This window comes from Rhinatrema bivittatum, chromosome 9 (genome assembly GCF_901001135.1).
Source record: "Rhinatrema bivittatum chromosome 9, aRhiBiv1.1, whole genome shotgun sequence".
Taxonomy (NCBI): Eukaryota; Metazoa; Chordata; class Amphibia; order Gymnophiona; family Rhinatrematidae; genus Rhinatrema; species Rhinatrema bivittatum.
The window spans coordinates 7,453,324-7,472,979 of record NC_042623.1 but is presented as its reverse complement, the minus strand read 5'-3'; positions in this window follow the sequence as shown (position 1 = coordinate 7,472,979).

Here is a 19,656-nt window from a genome sequence, read left to right as displayed (position 1 = left end):
GGTCCCACGTAGCCAACGCAAAAAACAACAAAGGGACTACCTTACACCGTGGAAGATTTTATTAGAGATGCCCGACTCAAACTGAGTTTCGCCAACAAGGCTGCATCAGGGGCTAAAATGTTAAAAAACAATAAATCATTTTATACAGAGAAAGATTTTTTAAAAAACACTTCTGGTAACCCAAAAAAACTCTATCATAAAAAACATTTTTATACAATATACCAAAAACATGGAAAAATACTTATTTCTATATCAAATACTCATCATAAAGATGTAAAAAATCCATTCGTAACCTACATATCCTAACATTTTTATATTGTATAGCAAGATCTTAAAGATATAATTGTCAATCTCTCATACTTATACGAAACAGCAACACATATATATATGTAGAGAACGGGGATAATTACCTTTATGTTGTAAACATACTCTCACCACAGTAAGAGTCAATATACCAATCTGTAAATTGGTTGTTGCAATAAAACTAGACAAAAAACACAATTGAAAGTTATTTAAGCAAACTAATAATCACATATTATAAATTCTTATATATGATAAAATAGAACATTTTATTAAATATATCCTTAAACCATAACTGATATTAAAAAATGTTTATAATATTTGTGTTATGATGATGTATTGCCTAATATATGTATTGTTACACTAAGAAAATTTTTAGAAAGAAAATTTTTTGGGGGTGTCACTGCATCCATAATGATTTATACTCAATCGAAGAAAATGACATATTTTTCTTTTTGTTCAAAATTGATTTCAAAATATTAATGGTATTTGGAAAACACAAAAAAGAATTTTACTAGAAACCAAAAACACTCTAAATCTTAACATACATTCAAAGGAGATACAGTCAACATAGCATTCTGTTAAAAACTAACTAGTACTGCAGTTAAATGAATTCACTTACAATATATTTATTTATATAACCATTCAAACCAAACAAGGTATAAAAATGTGAGATCAAAATAATGATGAACATATCAACTATGCATTCCAATCAATTAATAAAATACAAAGCTTTAAAAGCTAAAAAGACAGAATATTCAAAATTGCTGCAACAATTAATTTAAAGATTTTAGCGATCTAGCTATGTCCAATATTGATAGATGCATCAACTATGCATACAAATCAATTAAAAAAATGCAAAGCTTTAAAAAAAGACAGAATATTCAAAAATGTTGCAACAATTAATTTAAAGATTTTAGCGATCTAGCTATGTCCAATATTGATAGATGCATCAACTATGCATACAAATCAATTAATAAAATACAAAGCTTAAAAAGTTAGAAAAACAGAGTATCTAAAACCAATGCAGCCATTAATTTGAAAATTCAGCGATCTAGCTATGTCCACTTTGTAGAGCTAGAAACTGACTAAATGCATAAAACTCAAAATAATGATATATAAGATCAAAGTGATGAATATATCAACTATTCATACAAACATACTCAACAGGATGATATATGAGATCAAAATGATGAATATATCAACTATGCATTCAAAACAATTAATGAAATACAAAGCTTTAAAAGCAGAAAAGAACAAAATATTTAAAGAAGCTGTAACCATTGATTTGAAAATTTAGCGATCTAGCTATGTCCAATATCAATGAATATAACAACTAGTAGAATACAGAGCTTGAAAGCTAAACAAAAAAAAAAAAAATATGAGAAAATGCTGCAACCATTAATTTGAAAATTTTTAGCGATCTAGCTATGTCGAATATCAATGGTATAAAACTTACTAATGTCATTAAATGCAAAAAGAACTTCAAAAAACATCATACCAAACACTGAGAAGTTTGACAATTGCTCAATAGCACCGCCTTTCACCGTGACGCTATTGGGTGCGAAAGCCAGCAGCGATAACACCGCGGTGGTGCGATCACTGCCGGCTTTCGCAGGCCCCACCCCCCCCGCCCCCGTTACCGCGCGATTCATAGAGCTGTGCGTCGTTAGAAAATCCAGCTCTAAGTTACTTAGCCAGCTGGCCTCTCAATATCTAACCCTCCCCTTTATTTTTGAAAAATTAAAAATCTGATTTCAAATTCGGAATCGCCATCCTTGGAATCCCCAGTACACAAATATATCCGGTTTGTTGGAAATTAAAAATAAAAGTTTGGGGGAGCCCATTTGTCCCTATGCCTCGAGCCATGTAACTTCATTTTCAGGAAACAAGGTAAGGCACAGCTCATTGCCCACAACCTTCCTTGGAGTCCTCTTTCTGCCTCATTTTCATGAACCACCCTGGCCTCTCAGTGTTGTCCATTGTAAATTTGATTCAACTGTGATTGTAAATGACTTTCAACCAATGCACTGTCAGGCCGATGCAGTATCGGAGCATGTAAACTGGGCGATCATGTCTGAGCACCTGCTTTCCTAATGCTCGCTGAGCCACCTCTCCTGGGCACCCGATTTAATATTAAAATGGGCAGCTGCGGTAAAAAGGAGGCGCTAGGGGAAAGTGTGCGTTGTTAGCACCTCCTCAGCATCGCGCGCCCAGGAGAGATGGCTGTCAGTGTGAGTTAGGAAAACGGACGCTCAATTTTACCAGCTTCCGTTTTTCTAACTTGTGCACAGCCACGGGTTAGGAAAACAGATGCTTGTTAATTGAGCATTTGTTTTCCTAACTTGACTGCCATCAAAATTTTATTTTATTTTTTATTTTTTTTTCACTTATTCCTTTTTTCGGTTCCTCTAACTTAATATTGCCATGATATTAAGTCAGAGGAACCACAGGAAAGCAGTAATTTCTGCTTTTCTGTTAACTTTAGGGGCTGCTCAAGATTTAACACCTGCTCCAGGGCAGGCGTTAATTTTTTAGAGTAAAAATGTGTGCGTCGGGTGCACATTTTTTTTTTTTTTGTATCGGGCCGATGCGCTGGTTTGGACACGCTAATCCCCTTACTGCATAAGGGGTTTTGCACGCGCGTGTAAAGCTGTGCGCTCAGCTGAGCGCACTATATTGCATCGGCCCGCGTAACTGTGAGTTACATTTGTTTTATAATCCAGCGTGAGACCCCTTGTGGAAAAAGACAGAATATCAAATGTCTTGGAATAAAAAAAGAAAAAAAGTTAAATAGTTTTGTTTGTTTGGCTTTTCCTGTTTGAATACTTGTGCTATGAGGGGGTCATTTTAAAAGCCGTTTACAGTATGGGAATTGAACTTGGTTTCAGGCACGGAAATGGTTGTTATAAAGTCAACTTGGACTCACTGTACATGAAAGTGTGCACAGATCCTGGTTTCTTGCACACTGGGAAGAGGCATTCCTGGGCTTGGAGGGTAGTTGAGACTTTCAAAGTGGACTCATGCACATAAATTTGCCTTGAAAATGTTGCCTAAAGTTTGCATTTCGTAGCCTTGGATGCACGGTGCTATAATTTCCCTCCCTATGTACAGTGTTTCAGTGTTCTACGTGATCTAGAAGTTGGGATGCAATGGTGCACATCGGATGATTGCAGTGAAGCAGCTCTTATATCTGGTTACAGAATTGTTTCTGTTCATTATTTAGTTATATTTACAAAGTTTTTTTTGCCACAAGTTCTTACTTTAGTATTCTTATCTTCTTAGGTTTAAAGTTGCTGTTTTTTTTTAACACTGCATCATTCTAACAAGGAATGTGAAAATTAACAGGGAACAGTTTGCATGCAGTCAAGTCAGCATGAGAAAACAAGAATATGAATGCATCTGTGAAGACACTTCGAAGACCTTCAGCAGACAGAAGAGTTTGTGGAAGAGAAGGCTGCGACAGAGCTTGTGGTTTCTCCATCAAGCAGGAAGAAATAAGAGCAGCAAACCATAACAATGAACAGAAATGGATCTCTGTTTCATTAACTTTCCTCGGGTAATACATGAAGTGCCTCATCTCACCCTTCCAAGATATTTCCAGGAGGTTTTGAAAATTTCCTCTACAACAAAAGTCTGTTTTCTATCCAGTAAACCAATGTTCAGATTCCTTCTAACCTTGAGTTGACTGAATTTTTGGAATCCTCTCAAATATGAGGTGGCGGGAAGATGAACATTATTAGTGTCCTTTGCTGAGCACTGTCATGAAGGCTTATTTTCCACCTACGAATGCGCAGTTTACGGGCAGAATGTTAGAATTTTCCCAGATTTAGGCCGAGTTACCCAAGAACGGAGGAAGGATTTTCTGACTAAGCGTCGGGAAACCCTTGCCCTTGGGGGCGACTTTTTAATTATGATATCCCTGTAAATGTGCAGTTAAATTTCAACAGAATTCATATGTGCTTTTTACCCCTGAACAGCTTAGAACATTTATTGATCCTAAAAAGTTGTTTATTGAACCTCGCTTATTATCTTCAGTGTCAGAACCGCTCTAATTTGAAAAATGTCAGGATATTAGTACAAATCTCATGCAGAGCAGTTTCCTATGTTTAATTTCCTCGTTAATCTCCTCTTTTCTGCCCCATCTCTTTATTTGTTGTCTGTTTAGATGTGAGGGCTTTCTTTGTGGAATGTATTTCCTGTCACTTGTTTTCAGTCGTCTTTCTGAATCAAAGTATTTTGGCTTTTTGAATATTAAAATCTAATAAAGTTCTAGTTAACAAAACATGAACAGAGAAAAGGAAGATCCAAGATCCGAGCCTTAGGGGACACCAACAATTAATAGGGAAGGACTGGAGAGAAAACTAAAAGGAAAGTTGAAAGACCCAAGGATGAAAGGGTTTCCCTCAATATTATATATGACTGCTTGTTTGATTCACAAAGTCCACCAAGAATAATATTTCTTGAAGAATTGTTTGTTTACTGGGCAGAGCGATCTTAGCCAAATTCATTCATGTTAATAAACTTCTAACAATTTTATTTTGGAAATTCTGTTAGTATTTTAATGTACTTGTATTTCTACAGTTCTGTTACGTTTGGCGCTCCTGCAAGGCCTGCCCTTCCAGTGTCCAATGCGACATGCTCTCCATCTGGCACCCACGTGACAGGCCACCAAGCTTCTATACAGCCAGGATGCCACCGATGAACCAGTCAGCAGGACGCCATCCTCTTCATCTGGTCCCGCTCACCCGACAATGCCTTACTTAAAGGTCCCATGACGGGAAAAGGCTTGAGGCGCTCTCTGATGACATCACCACTTTGGCCTATATAAGGCCTCCTCTGACACTGCTCCAGCTCATCAGCAACAGGTTTTCTTACTTGCTAGTAGTGCGTGTTATCACAGCGTCTCCTGCCTTCTGTCCCAATGCTCTTTGGTCTTCATTCTTCAGTCCCAATGTTCCACGTCTTCAGTTCTCTGTAACTTGTGTTGCCTGCTTGCTATCTCTTTATTATCCTGCTCTGCCTATCCATCCCGCCCTTCCATTCGGATGGATACCTGGTGCTGACCACATTCTGACTCCTGGATACTCTCTGCCACTGCCACCGACCACTGCCTGACTCCAAGACACTCTTATATGCCACCTGCCACTGACCTTTGCCTGCAATCAGATATGCCTCATCTACACCTACTCCGACCCTGTGATCTCAACGGATTCCACCACCATAAGCAGAGGCCCCTACCTAAGGCCTGCCGGCCCCTGCATCCAAAGGCTCAACCCAAGGGGCATATGGGCTGGTAAAGGAGAAGCTCCAGTTGGGCCTCTGCTTTGATCGGGTCTGTCTGCCGACAGTGGGGACCTGCAAGGCTCTTCCCTGCAGGTTGAGTCAACCCCACCACAGTCGAGGAGTCACAAACTCAACAAATTCCATGATTCTGCCAAACGCTAATACTGTGTATTTTGTAGGGATGTGAATTAATTCCATTTGTATTTTAAGGTTTATGCGTGTGGATTTTATAATGCATATGAAATCTGATTGTACGCATGTAAGTACAATTTAGATACATAAAATCCAATTTTATGCATGTAAGTTGGCACTTATACACACAGCAAGAGGAAATGTGAAAAAAGGATTCGCACTCACAAAGCGAGGAGTAGCTGGCTTGTTACGGCGGTTACTACCCCAAACCAAATAAGCCTGATACTTCACTTTCAATGCATATACAGCATAGTTCTCTGCTTCAACGGCAGGAAAAGAAGAAAAACTGATACTTCACACATCCAGCAGAGCTCTCTGCTTCAACGGCAGGGGAGAAGAAAAAAGGGTTCGCACTCACAAAGCGGGGAGTAGCTGGCGGTTACTACCCCAAACCAAATGTGCCTGATACTTCACTTTCAATGCATATCCAGCATAGCTCTCTGCTTCAACGGCAGGAAAAGAAGAAAAACTGATACTTCACGCATATCCAGCATAGCTCTCTGCTTCAACGGCAGGGGAGAAAAAAACTGATACTTCACGCATATCCAGCATAGCTCCCTGCTTCAACGGCAGGGGAGAAGAAAAAACAACCAACAAGGGCTGTACAACATAGTCTGGGTAAAGCAAATAAACATGGGTGTAGCTTGCTTATTGCGGCGGTTACTACCCCTACTACCCCTAACTAATCAAGCTAGATATTTCACTTGGATGCAGCTCCATCACTGCTCTCTACATTAATGGTGGGGGTGGAAGGGAAATAGAACCAAGAGCTAAGAGAAACAGATAAGTATGAGAGAAAAAAAATGTGTGAAGCTTGCTGGGCAGACTGGATGGGCCATTTGGTCTTCTTCTGCTGTCATTTCTATGTTTCTATGTTTAAACATCTGATAACAAATGGAACAAATGGATATATGTCCAATTTTATCTGAGGTGAAAACAAATCAAATGAAAGTGTTTTGGGCTCACATCAGTAATATTTGGTGTTTCTAATCTCAACACTGGCAATGTCCTAATCAAGACATAAACTTGAACGGTAAGGTGTTTATGAAAGTCGAGTTCAATTTATAATTACAATTACATAAAAGGAATTTATCATTACATCAGGACTTATATGATATGATCTCTTATACTTTTCTCAATTTTATTACATTTCTAGTTATAATCTCCAGAGTTTAGGTAAGGCATTCTTTTGATTTTCAAATACTTGAGGAGATCTATCTGCTCTAGCCAAGCAGTCAAGCAGACGCACAAAAAACTCTGCCATGGTGGTCTCTGCATATAGTGGTGAATGAGATCAAACTATGGTGAACGGTGGAGAAATGACTCCTGTCAGCATCTACTATCCCTAGGCTAGAAGACATTTGTGAACGATTAAACTATATGAATGATGGAACAGCATCAAACAATGTGAATGAGAAGAGGTAACTGACTGAAGGTGAGACACACATGGTGAATGAGCTCTGTTGAAATATGGTCAGGCTAAAAAGGATGAAAACACACAATGCATAGGAATGTATCATTCAGATTCCCGATGAGGAAGAGATCCACTATGAATTTTAAATGTAAGAAAAAAAATGCAATTTTTTCTGAAGGAAAAGCAATAAAGTTTTGTTCTTGCCTATCTGGTGAGGCATTTTGTAGTGGACGAATGTAGTTTGCAATTTGTTGATTAGATAAAGGAGAAGGAGTAGTTTAAAGGTTAGAGCAGCAGGCTGAGAATTTCCTTGTACAACTAATGCTCCTGGAGACCTCGGGCGAGTCCCTTCGCACTTCATTGACTCAGCTACAAATTTAAATGATAAGACCTCAGAGACAAGGACAATACCTGAATGTAACCTTAGTATGGAAAGATAAGTAATTACATCTAAAATACAAATTCATTTAGGATTTGATTCACCCAGTCCAAGACGTAGAAACAATTCTATCCAAAGGTTATGGACTCTGGTAAATGAGCTGTAACCAGGCCATTTGGCACCTATGGCCTTGAGAAAAAGTGTGCCCTCACCCTGAACACAACAAACAAAACCACAAGCTGGGAGACTCTGCTACATGAAGGGGGCTTTCAATTTAATTTTTATTTGGGCTCCAAGGTTTCCTCCAGCTCCTTTGGGCTTCCAGCTCAATCGGAGCCAATAACTAACACCACGAATCTTGTTTATTTATAAAAACGTATAACCCGCTCTATCTACAATCAAGTATGGATCACCAGAGATAAATTAGGTAGGTTTCCAATGTGGCAATAATGAGCATGGACAATATTTTTATCTGTATCTTATGGACAGATGAGAGGATTCAGTATCATCTCATGGAATATAAGAGGATGGAAAACTGCTCACAAAGTTTCTCACAGAAAATCTGGGCACCACCTGGAACTGTGGGTACCTGCACCCCCACAGACTTTGCACTTCCTTCCTAGCAGATGCAAAGTCAACACCATAAAGCACACGCAGGAACTTAAAAATGATGCTTGCCGGCTCCACCCATCCTTTTAAAGCCTTGTGCTCCTCCCTTTCAATTCACACCTTCCCCACACGCAAATAAAACTTATGGGGTCAAAATTCAAAACTGGCTGGATAACTAACTTGGGGGTTTATTTTCCAACTTGCGTTATGGCCTTTTCGCACGCGTTAAGGCATTTTCAGGTGTGAAAAACACCTTAATGCATGGTGTGATGCTCATTTGGAAAAGGGGGAGGAAATAGGGACGGGATGTCTGTCAAAGTGGGCTGGTTTCACAGTTTGCAAAGCCATATCACGCAGTTTTAATGCCGGAAATAACTACACCTTTTTCATAGGCATTAAGTTAGGTTGAGAGAACATTATACAAATCTCAACTTTGTGTGAGTTTTCTCACTCTGAAGGTCATCAAATCTTCACAAGAGTGCACTGTTCTGTTCATACGTCTCACTCTGCATGTCAAAGTGGCCCCTTGTGACGGGGTCACTGTGCTAGACTGGGCAGGAAGAATAAAGCCAGGAACAAAAACTCCCTGGAACCAAAGTTCTAGAAGGAGGGGGAAGAAAACCCAGGCGACACAGTCAAGGAAATACACTGGTGGCTTCCCTTGTAACCATAGAAACAAACACACAGGTGTGGGAGGTTAAGGGTGGGACCTCCCCGGAGCCAATCAGCTGGCAGAGGAGGAGGAGTTTGTAGGGTATAAAAGGGACTCCCTAACCCAGCAGTTTCAGTCTCCTGCTGGGGACTGAAGGAGAAGGATGGTGCTACCTGCTGCCCTGCAAGACTGGAACGTTGGTGCTCCTGCTAAGATGGATGACTGGTGTGACTTCCAGGAAGGTGAGCTGGGAGATGCAGGCTGTTTTACTGTCTGGATGTGCCTCCTTAAAGATATTGTTTGAGAGACTGCCAGTGGGTGGTTGTACCTTTGGGGAAGAGTTGATATCCCAGAGGTACGGAGGGAGGTGGCAGTTAGGCCCATGGGGCCAGACTTTGAGATGAACTTCTGAAGCCAGCCTTTGGAAAGTGAGTCGCTGGCTCAGTGGGGAGGGCTTCTGCCTTTCATCCAGGCTGGGAGGGTTCAAACCCTGACTGAGGATTGGTAAAAATAAATAACCTTGAACTTCTATTTGAGTTTTTGAATGGTCAGGAAAGCTCGTTCAGGGATTGGACCCTGGAACTGATGCAATTGATGGTGTACAGACTGGTGAAAGTGTCACACCCCTACACTAATACCTAAACCTCACCTCGAGTGGTAGGTGGGCCTCCTAATAGAGGTATAAATACCTAACTACTAGACTTAGACTCAGTCTCTCTCTCCCCACACACAGTAAACTTAGCCATACTAAGTCTGAATATTGATGTGTAGCTAACCTGCTGCAGGTTTTTGTGTGGGTGATTTTCTGTGTGTATGTAATAACGCATTTGATATGGAGAAAATGAATGCACATACCTGCACAATAACCTGATGCAAGCTTTGCGTGAGTGCATGCAAATGGAATGTAAAAGAGGTAATTATCTATGCACAGGCTATGCAGAGAGCTGTGCTAGCAGGGAGATTTATTAGTGTGGGTTTTGTTTTGTTTTTTAATGTCTGGGTCAGGGCAGCAGTTATGTGAAAGTGTTGCGGCTCCTGGCAGTGTTGGTGCTTGTCTCTAGCCCCCAGAGATCGCCGGTCTGTCCATCCTGGCTCCTGCTCTCTCCCGGCAGGGCTGATCCATGCCAAGCAGCCCTGAGCACCCAGCGAGGAAAAGGCTGCGTGGACCACAACCACACTAATGCCAGCAATGGAGTAAAAGGGCCGGAGGGAGCTGAAGCAATTGATTTTTGAATAATGTGGGGCTGATGGAATCAGCAGTAAATTAGAAATATCTCTTGTAAGTCTACAACATTTATTCAATTACAGCTATTTTAGTGCAGGGTTTTCCTGCTGCTCTCTGTATCGGGGATTTCAGGCAGATATTGGCGTGGGTATTTGGTCTTGCATGCGGTTTTTTTAAATGTATTTAATTTGTTTGTCATCCCCTTATTACATCCTGTGGAGGTGCCTGATTTTGCTGTGTGGGCTAAAAAAAATATGTAAAAAATCTGCACCATTTTCTGCTCGGGTCTTATTACATTGGCCTTATTCAGCAGCCGCTACGTAGCTGCAAAAGTCCCACTTATCTGGCTAAATAGTGCCAAATGTAATTTGAATATTGATCTCTATACATTTAGAATACATAAAAAAGAACATTCAAAGTACAGTACTCAGAAGAAAAAATATCTCTAACAACATATATATTATATTTCCAAGCTGTGCTGTGGTGCAAGCAGAAAAGCAAAAAAAAGATGCTTGGAACCCGTATAGTATTATACCTGTGGTATTGCATGCAAGGTATGGGCTTGGTTCTGAGAAAGCCATGAGTAAATTGAATTACAATAACAATATGGTAAATTTCCTATACCAGAACAGAACTACAGGCCAGCACAGAGAGTAACAACCCTACCTATTAAAAGACAATACTATAAAAATTGCACAGGTCCTAGAACACCAATACACCTCTGTGGGAACGAGCAGTGATTCCCACAGGCCTGGAGACGAAACTAACCTGTCTCCAGGCTTTCTTAAAACATAATCTTTATTCACAACTTCAGTCATACACACAACAGCAGATTGCCTTTACCTTCAGACAATGTACTCTCTCTACTGACAGTTTGTATAGCTTTGTCTCAGCTCAGTGTTTGGACAGTGTTAAGTTACAGGAGCTGCCTTCCTCCTGGAGATCTGGGCCTGGTCTGGTTATCCCCACCTGGATCCCAGCTCTTATTCCCCAGTCTCTGCTTATGCCCTCTGAGCCCCACCTGCCCCGTAGGATCCCTCCCATACAGCATACTCTCCTTAAGGTATCTTGCCTGGTCCTGCTCATGTAAATCGGAGAACACTAGCTGCACTGCCTCACGATCTCCTATTAGGAAAATGAAACAAGCCAGGATGTTATAGATCACTACATAGAAACCACAAACAAGCACAATCCCTCACCTGGGTCAGACATGCAGAACACTGACAGACACTCAAATACAGAATAAAGAGATCATTTAAGTAGAAATAGAAACATAATGTGAGCCCCCACCCCTCTGAGGTGTATTCATGATGACCCTCCTGCTGCAGTGGCAGAGGCAGCGTTGGAACAGCTGTGGGGTTTCAGGTGGTAGCAGGAGGAGTCAAAATTTGAAAATGCCCAGAGGGGGATAGGTTAGAAAAGGAATTCTCCCTCTTACCAGGTCTCCCAATATTAGGAATAAGGGTCCAGAACCCACCCAGCAGGTCTCACAGGGGATGAGAGAGAAGGCAGAACCCAAATAAGAAAAAACTTCAAATGCAAGCAGATGAAAATTTTACAAATTCTGAGCTGTGACTCAGATTTATTATCACAAGTTTAAACAGTGAGAAACGAGTAATGAAAATACTAAAAAGGTACTGGGAGTTTTCACAGTAAATTCCCAGCTAGCGGTATTTTAAATGAAGAGAACCGTTTCTCCTCACTTTACCATGAAACAATCAGATAAGTATGGTTTGAGTAGTAACTGCTATACTTTCTATAGCAAGGATTTAGAAATTTATGCTGCTATGAAGAAAGTGAATTTTTGTTTCCCAATTCAGTACAAAATCAACACTCTGATTGCAGGTAAGTAGATAACAAATGTTTTATGTTTCTTTTCTGTGTTGTTTGACTCTGCATGTCTATTTAACCTTCTTTCTCTGTCTCTTCCCAGTGAACTCTCCAGTCCCTGTGTATTCTGAGGCTTTTGCACTGCGTGTGCTTCGCTTATGTCTCTGGCACAATCACTTATGACAGCTGCAGCAGTGATTCTGTACTTTCTTTTTTTGTGGTGTTGAAAAGTTTCAGTCTAGCTAGACTTTGTGGCAAGTACACCCTTAGCTGACTTTATTTAGGATGAATCTTCGCACCCTTTGCCACTGCTCGTGGGCGTGGCTTGAGTGCCAGAGGTCCCGGGTGTCGCTCCCAAACTGTGATCCTCGTGCTGTATTGGGCACATTATCTCTGGAGCAGTCAGAAACCTATCTGTACCCTTTAAATAACAAAACAGCGCGTTCCTCCACTAGACTAACTTTGTTTATCTTCCGGAGTGAACTAGGAGTGTTCCCTCTGTGTTAATTCATGGCAGCTAACAGGAGCTGGGCTAGCTGATTGTGGAAAACAAAAGTTATAAACAGCACAGAGGAATTAAATTCAGATGCTTGCTTGTGTATGGTGAGGATTATTTTCACTCACCTTTCACACTATTACCATAGTACACTGAGCAAAGGTTCAGGTGCTCATCAATAGGTAGTCACCACCAGTGGTTGTAATCTGAGAAGGTGCCAAGTATTTTCATACTGGGGATGTTATAAGCATCAAAGCACTATTATCTGTACTTCTGTGTACTCTGCCTGTATTCTCAACCTGGCGCAAGGTGATGACGCACAGGGGTAGATTTTTTAAAAAAGCGCGTTCGCATACTTTTGTTGGCGCACCAGGCGCAAACAAAAGTACGCTGGATTTTATAAGATACGCGCGTAGCCACGCATATCTTATAAAATCCTGGATCGGCGCGTGCAAGGCTGCCGATTTTGAGCAGTCGGTGCGCGCCGAGCCGCGCAGCCTGCCTCCATTCCCTCCGAGGCCATTTCCGAAATCGAAGCGGCCTGGGAGGGAACTCGCTTTCGCCCTCCCCTCACCTTTCCCTCCCTTCCTCTACCTAACCCACCCCCCCGGCCCTATCTAAACCCTCCCCCCTACCTTTATCCATGGATATACGCCTCCCGGAGGGAGACTTAAATCCACGTGCGCCAGCGGGCTGCTGGCGAGCCGAGACCCGACCCAGGGGCGGTTCCGGAGGGCGCGGCCACGCCCCCGGAACGCCCCGGCCTGAAACCACGCCCCCGGGCCCACCCCCGAAATGCTGCATCCCGCCCCCAAAACGTCACGTCGTTCGGCCCCGCCCCCGACATGCCCCCTTTGAAAACCCCCGGGACCTGCGCTCGCCGGCGGCCTATGGAAAATAGGCGCGCAAGGCCCTGCTTGCGTAAATCCGGACGGATTTACGCGAGCAGGGCTTTTAAAATCCGCCCGACAGTGTCAGACTGTTTCCACCTAAGATAAATAACAAAATGCTTCCTCTCACGTTAGAAGCAGCTCTGCTGTTTGTCACCTCTTTCTTTTCTTTCAGCTTTCTCAGTGGGTTCTGTTATCAGGTTTGCGGTAAGCAAGCTTACAGTTTCATATATCCAGCTTGTCTCCCACTGCAGCACAGCACTACAGTAAACCAGACCTCATCCTGGTGCAATAGGAGAGAGAGCATGCTTCTTTAGAAGATAGGTGTATTCTCCTATATTATGAGAGCTGTAGCCCTCACCTTTCTAGAGAAAGCCAAGATGACTGATTATTATATGTTTCTTACAAGCAAGCCATAACAGTGGCATATACAACCATATGTAGGTATAGTGATTGGAAAATCACTCACTTTATCCACATCACATTTGCCAAATTTTCAGTCAACTCTTCTAATGCTATCAATGGCTGATGAACATTCACTGCAATACAGCCAGGTTAATTTAATAGTAACGATTAAACTGCCTACCCTGAACCTTACCTTAAAACAAATATCACAATAACACAGTCACACGTACTTCAAACAACCATACTGCAGATGTGAACCTTCCTCTCTGTGCTCCACTGTTGTGTATTTCTGGGATTTCAGAGCAGTCTCTGACGAGAATTGGCCAAGTGCCTTCTGCTCTCTCATTTAGTCAAAGCCAGACCAACTGAAATCTCTTACTGACCCACCCAGGGAAGTCCGTGCTCCGTGATGACCTCAGCAAAACAAAAATAGTCTAAAAGGCATTTAGAACCAGTTTTAACATACTTTTAACTTATGGATACCTCCCATCTTTGTATTAAGTTGGGAAGTTTGAGGCATAGTTTGAAAAATGGATGGAATCTAAATGTCTTTATATGCATCCGTCCTCTAGCCCCATCACATAATTTCCCTCCAGAGCTGACTCCCAAAATGCTGGTCCAGATACACCACACTTTCCTTCTGAAACCTCACAAAACCCTTCCAAAAACACAGGATGAGGTTAATTAGTCATCTCTGACCTGGCCAATAGGGATCATTAGGTTCACTTTAGGCACTTTTGGGAATCTAGGGGTACCTGTGCTAACTGGGGTATTTTTGACACTTTCTGGGGCTCCAAACCGCACCTGGTTACCTCAGGGCCTTCCCTTTACATATCCCCAGGCTTTGGTTTTTCTGTATTTTATATTTTTAAGGAGTTCTGAGCATTTTTAAGATCGATTTCGGCAACATTTAATTGAGGCTTTAAAACCAAAGTGGGATCTCAGGCAGGCTTTCTGCCCCTAGAATATGCCTTTTTAAAAATATATATTTTTTCGTTGCTCAGAGATCCATTTTTATACACTTTTAAAAGTTCTTCTGAGCTCTGTAAAACCAGGAAGTATCTCCCCCCGGTCACTTCCGGGTCGACGACTCACATGTCAGTTCTCCTGCAGCTTTATTGCACGCACACTGCCAGATGCTCTGCTTCTAATACAGGATCCATCATTTCATGACGAACTAGAGCTACTGCTGTAGAGTAAGAAACTCTTGTAGCTACTTCTTTTTATTTTCTGTCTCTCATCTATTACAGCACCATGCAAAAACAAATACTGTTTTCTTGCCGCACTAGCCACAACAGTCGCAGTGTCAGCATTTTCAGTAAGTGTTCCAGGGATCATGACAGCCTCACTGAACATGCAGAATTCATAGCTTTCAGACAGAACCATAACAGCTCTCTCTCTCCTTGCAGGACCTCAGGATACACAGAAGTTTATTATATTTAAAAATATATATATACCCCCTTACTTAAATTTAAACACTGGTTACATACAGATAAAAAACAAACTGGAAACCACAACAAGCCAGACTCTGCATGCACTGCAACTCATAAAGCATCAAATAAAATCAAGAAATTTAAAACATTAATCATAATAGTAAAACCAGACTAATAAAAAGAATACATATTTCAAAACACCTGTTAAAGAGAAAATGCAATAATGAAAAACTCATATAACTTTTCCAAATGCCAATAAAATATTTAAAAGCACTGTTTCTGCTTCTATTCCAGACCGAGGGAAGGCCAAAGCTGCATCTTTTGGCCGGTGGGTGGTGCTGCTCCTCCTGCGCCTGTCTGCCGGCTTATTCTTTTTATTTTATTCTGATTTTATTGTTTGTTATTTTATTTTATTGTGATTATTCTTCTTGCGGCCCCACAGGCGGCACTGCTCCTGAGTGCCCGGGATGAAGGAGGCTGATGCTTCTTGTGGCCCTGTGGGCTGCTCTACTCTGACTGAATTTGGCGGGGAAGGGACACCGAGTTGGCAGGTGCCCTGCTTTTCCTGCTCTTCCTGCTCCTGCCTGGAGTTGTGGAGGCCGACCATTCGTTTCATGACCCTGCAGACCTCAGTGCTAGGCTGTAGAGGAAGGGAATCCTGAGCAGGGCAGCAGCCTTGGTAATTTTGTCTGAAATTCCCTTTTCTCCCTATTAGGTCGAGCCTGAGGGGAGGGGGTCATCCAGATCAGGCACAGCGTTTCATCCCCCTGATACAGCCCTGGTGGCACACCCCCGGACTGTATCAGGGGGGGAAGAGTGGCGGCTTTTCCCCAACACTTGTCTGAGAGTGGCGGTGCCTCAGGATGGATGGCGCCTATGGCTGTGGCCATATCGGCCATTGGCTGGCTACGGCTCTGAATAAAAGAATCACATCCTAAGCTAAAAACCCGCAAGTGGGCTCTAAGGTCATAGGGGTCTAGGTTTTTAGATCGGCTCCCATTCAGAACCTAACCAGAAAAGCGTGATAGAAAGAAACGATGATTGCCACAACACATGCGAGCCTCATCCTCCCATCACTCTGCTGACATCAGCAACATCTGGAACTGGATGGGTGATGCGCACAAAGCCTTGCTCCCACTGTGATGTCAGCTTCAAGTTGGGACAAGAAGAAGAGTCATCGGTCACCGCACTCAAATACGCTGAAATCTTTGGAATGCTCTGAAGTTACCTGCAGACTTTAGTCAGAATTTTGAAAGCAGATTAATGCCCATAAATCCACTGTAAAAATGTTGTGCGCCCCAGCTTCACCCCATAGAATGCACATAAAAGCAGGCACCCCAGAAGATCCATGTATGCACAGATAACCGTGTTTTTTTATGTGTGTGCATTTGAAAATTACCCCGGAGGGATCGCAGAAACGCTTATAAGGACTGAGGTCAAGCCCATGATATCTGCAGACCTGACGGAAAACGAAACCTTACTGCAGAAAATCAAATCAACTGGAGAAGGAACCCTTTTCCCCCCCCCCATGGAGAATATGGGGGGGGGGGGGAAATGGGTTAACAGCAACAACAATAAAAAACAAAGAAAAATAAGCTGATTGGATGATCTCGATACATTTCTGAGGCTGCCTTCTGCAGGTCAGAAAATATTCAGGCCCCTCTCAAGGTCGAATACCCTGCAGCACACAGAAAAGCATCCTCAGTGCAGGCGCCCGCGAACGCAGAGAGATGAATTTCTCCATGGGAACCTCTGTCAGTAATTCCCTTCTTAAATTGTTTGCCAGGCTATTGCAGGAGGCAGCAGTGCAAACCTCTGCTAAGGGTTTGAAGATATTCTCCTCGCACAATTAACGACCCCCAGGAATGAAAAGAGTTTCTTACAAATCGCGCCGGTGGTCAGGAACCTTCTGTCCGGAGCAGGCTGGACTTAGAAAGAGCGACTGGCGCCGTTCCCAGCTCACGTGTCGAAGTATCTTCTCCTGTCTGAAATAAATTGATTTTCTGAGAGAGAGCTCTCGGACTCTATGAAAACGGATCCCAGTGCCAAGCTCGAGCACGCAGCAGCTAATCGCTTTATTTTCAATTTTCCAGATACTCTGCAACTAAATGAAGCACATTATTGACAGGTTTTACAGTCTCGTTCTGTGCTTTGACTTTATAACTGATTATATTGTCACTGAGGCAGAAATTTTGTCCCTCAGATCACAGGTGCCCATGGGCGGAGGGAGACGGTCAAGGGGAGGCCTTTGCCCTCATCCTGGTTTTAATGACTAATGATTTTGTAACTATTTCTGTGATTTTTTCACAAACGGCTCTTTGTTTTTTGTCCTGTCTCCCCCCCAGTTTCCTCTGGAGGCCCCTGCCTCAGATGCATATTTCACAGCAATAAATAGTATGAAAGCTGACAGGTGCCTGGGGTCATTCCCTGGCCTATATTCTACACCGCTCATTGCAGCACAGGGATACCCTGAGTACAGGGTCCTAAACACTGACAATCCCGCAGGAAATGTCCACAACCCATTACTAAGGCAGAGCTGCAGAAATCCCCTGCTTAATCTTGGGATAAGCAGCTTGGGATCCTGCCAGGTACTTGTGACCTGGTTTGGCCACTGTTGGAAACAGGATGCTGGGCTTGATGGACCCTTGGTCTGACCCAGTATGGCATTTTCTTATGTTCTTATGTAAATGCAAAATAATTGTAGAGTGCCTTTGAGCTGTGTAAACATTTCCTGGCATTTGGACAAACATGATGATATAGAGAGCTAGCAATGCATATCCATGAGTGCACGCGTGTGTGGGTGCAGTTATCATCCCGAGGACCACCACTGTTATGCTGGAAGGAACAGGATCTGATCATGTTACATGAACTTTCGAACTTTAGTCATGCGGCCTCCTGGTGGAACAAGGGAATGCTTGAGTCTTATTAAACAACCAATAGTACTTGTTTTCTGTATGTTTTTAAAAGACAGGCCATCCTGTCTTTTGGTTTAGGATAGGAATTAGTAAATGACAGCAGATAAAGATCAAACAACCCCTCCAGCCTGCCCACATGGAGACTCTTTCTGTCCAGTTTGCTATCTCTTGGGTAGATGAGCAAATGAATTTCCATTGCCTAAATCGCAGCCAGCTCCCTCCCCATGGTCCTCCACCTGACCTCTCCACCCCTGTTCCCACCACCTAGTAGCTGTGCACTGAAAGCAATAAATATCAGAGCCACTTACTGTTTGTGCCGATTTCCTCAGAGGAGCTCATAACATCAAGTTCATGGATTACTCATAGACTAAGAGCCCCAACAAGGTCAGAAGGAATGCCGCCTCCTCAAAATCTGGCCGGTCCTGGTCAGGGAGGTCAGTGCTTTGGTTTCATCAGTTTGGTCTCTCAGACAGTCTCTTGGGGGGCTTCAACTAATGGATGGAGCCAGGAGACCAGGGTTTACACCCTGCCTCGGCCAGTGCCATTCCTCCTCAGCTTGGGCAGATCCCTTTGCATTTTGGGTGCTTTTTATCCACAGGCTTGCCCCATGTTTCAAAGTTGTGGCAGCGGGTACAAAGTGCCTACAGATGTGGAAAATAACAGAAGATGCACCCCCTGCCTCCGCCGCAGATGCTTCCTCAATGCACGTAAAGGTGTACAAGGAACAACACACGCACCTGTCACCCCATCGAGGCCGATTCCCACAGGCAAATCATTTTGACAGTTGTTCTCTACATCTTCCATTGCTTCTGGTATCCATTTAGACTATAAGCTCTCTGGGGCAGGGACTCATTCTACCTGTATGTAATTTGTTGAAAATGCAGAGATGCTGAGATAACGAAGATAACATTGGGTATACGGTTAGATGATTATTTGTATGGCATCCGGTCCTTGTGGTCAAATTACGATCTTGGATGCCAACCAACTTGCTCAATTTGCTATTGGCTGTATGAGCTGTAACAATGCATTAAGGGCTAAATTTTCAAGAGCATTTACATGCATAAAACTCAATTTTATGCATGTAAATGGGCTTTTGAAAATTGGATGGTTGTGTACATAAAAGTACGCATAGCAGGGATTCCAGTGTGTATATGTGTGTGTGTGTGTGTGTTGGGGGGGGGGGGGGGGGCAGTGTTTACGCACATAGTAATTTTAAAATGAACACATGGGCACACATATATGCACGTGTTGGCGTGCGAGCAAAGATAGGTTGTAATTTGTAATCGTGCACGCATATGTTGTAAAATACACCAACTGCACATAAGTCTGCTCCTAATTTTAAGAGGTTACTCGAGCACAGCTAGTGCACTTGTGTCTTCCATAAGACTGTGTCGGCTCCAACACGCTTATAATCAATGGAGGTTAGAACACGCTCGCGCGAGGCACGTTCTCAGTTTCCCCAATTACTCCACCACTTCCATACCCTCTAGTTCTTCATCCCGCAGGCTGCCCAGTTGACCCAGACTGCTCACCCTGTTCTGTAAGCCCTAAAACTCCAGATCTACAGACCTGCTCCTCATCAGTAAAGTAACGTGGATATCTAGCGTATGCGCACTGCGGTTTTTGGTTT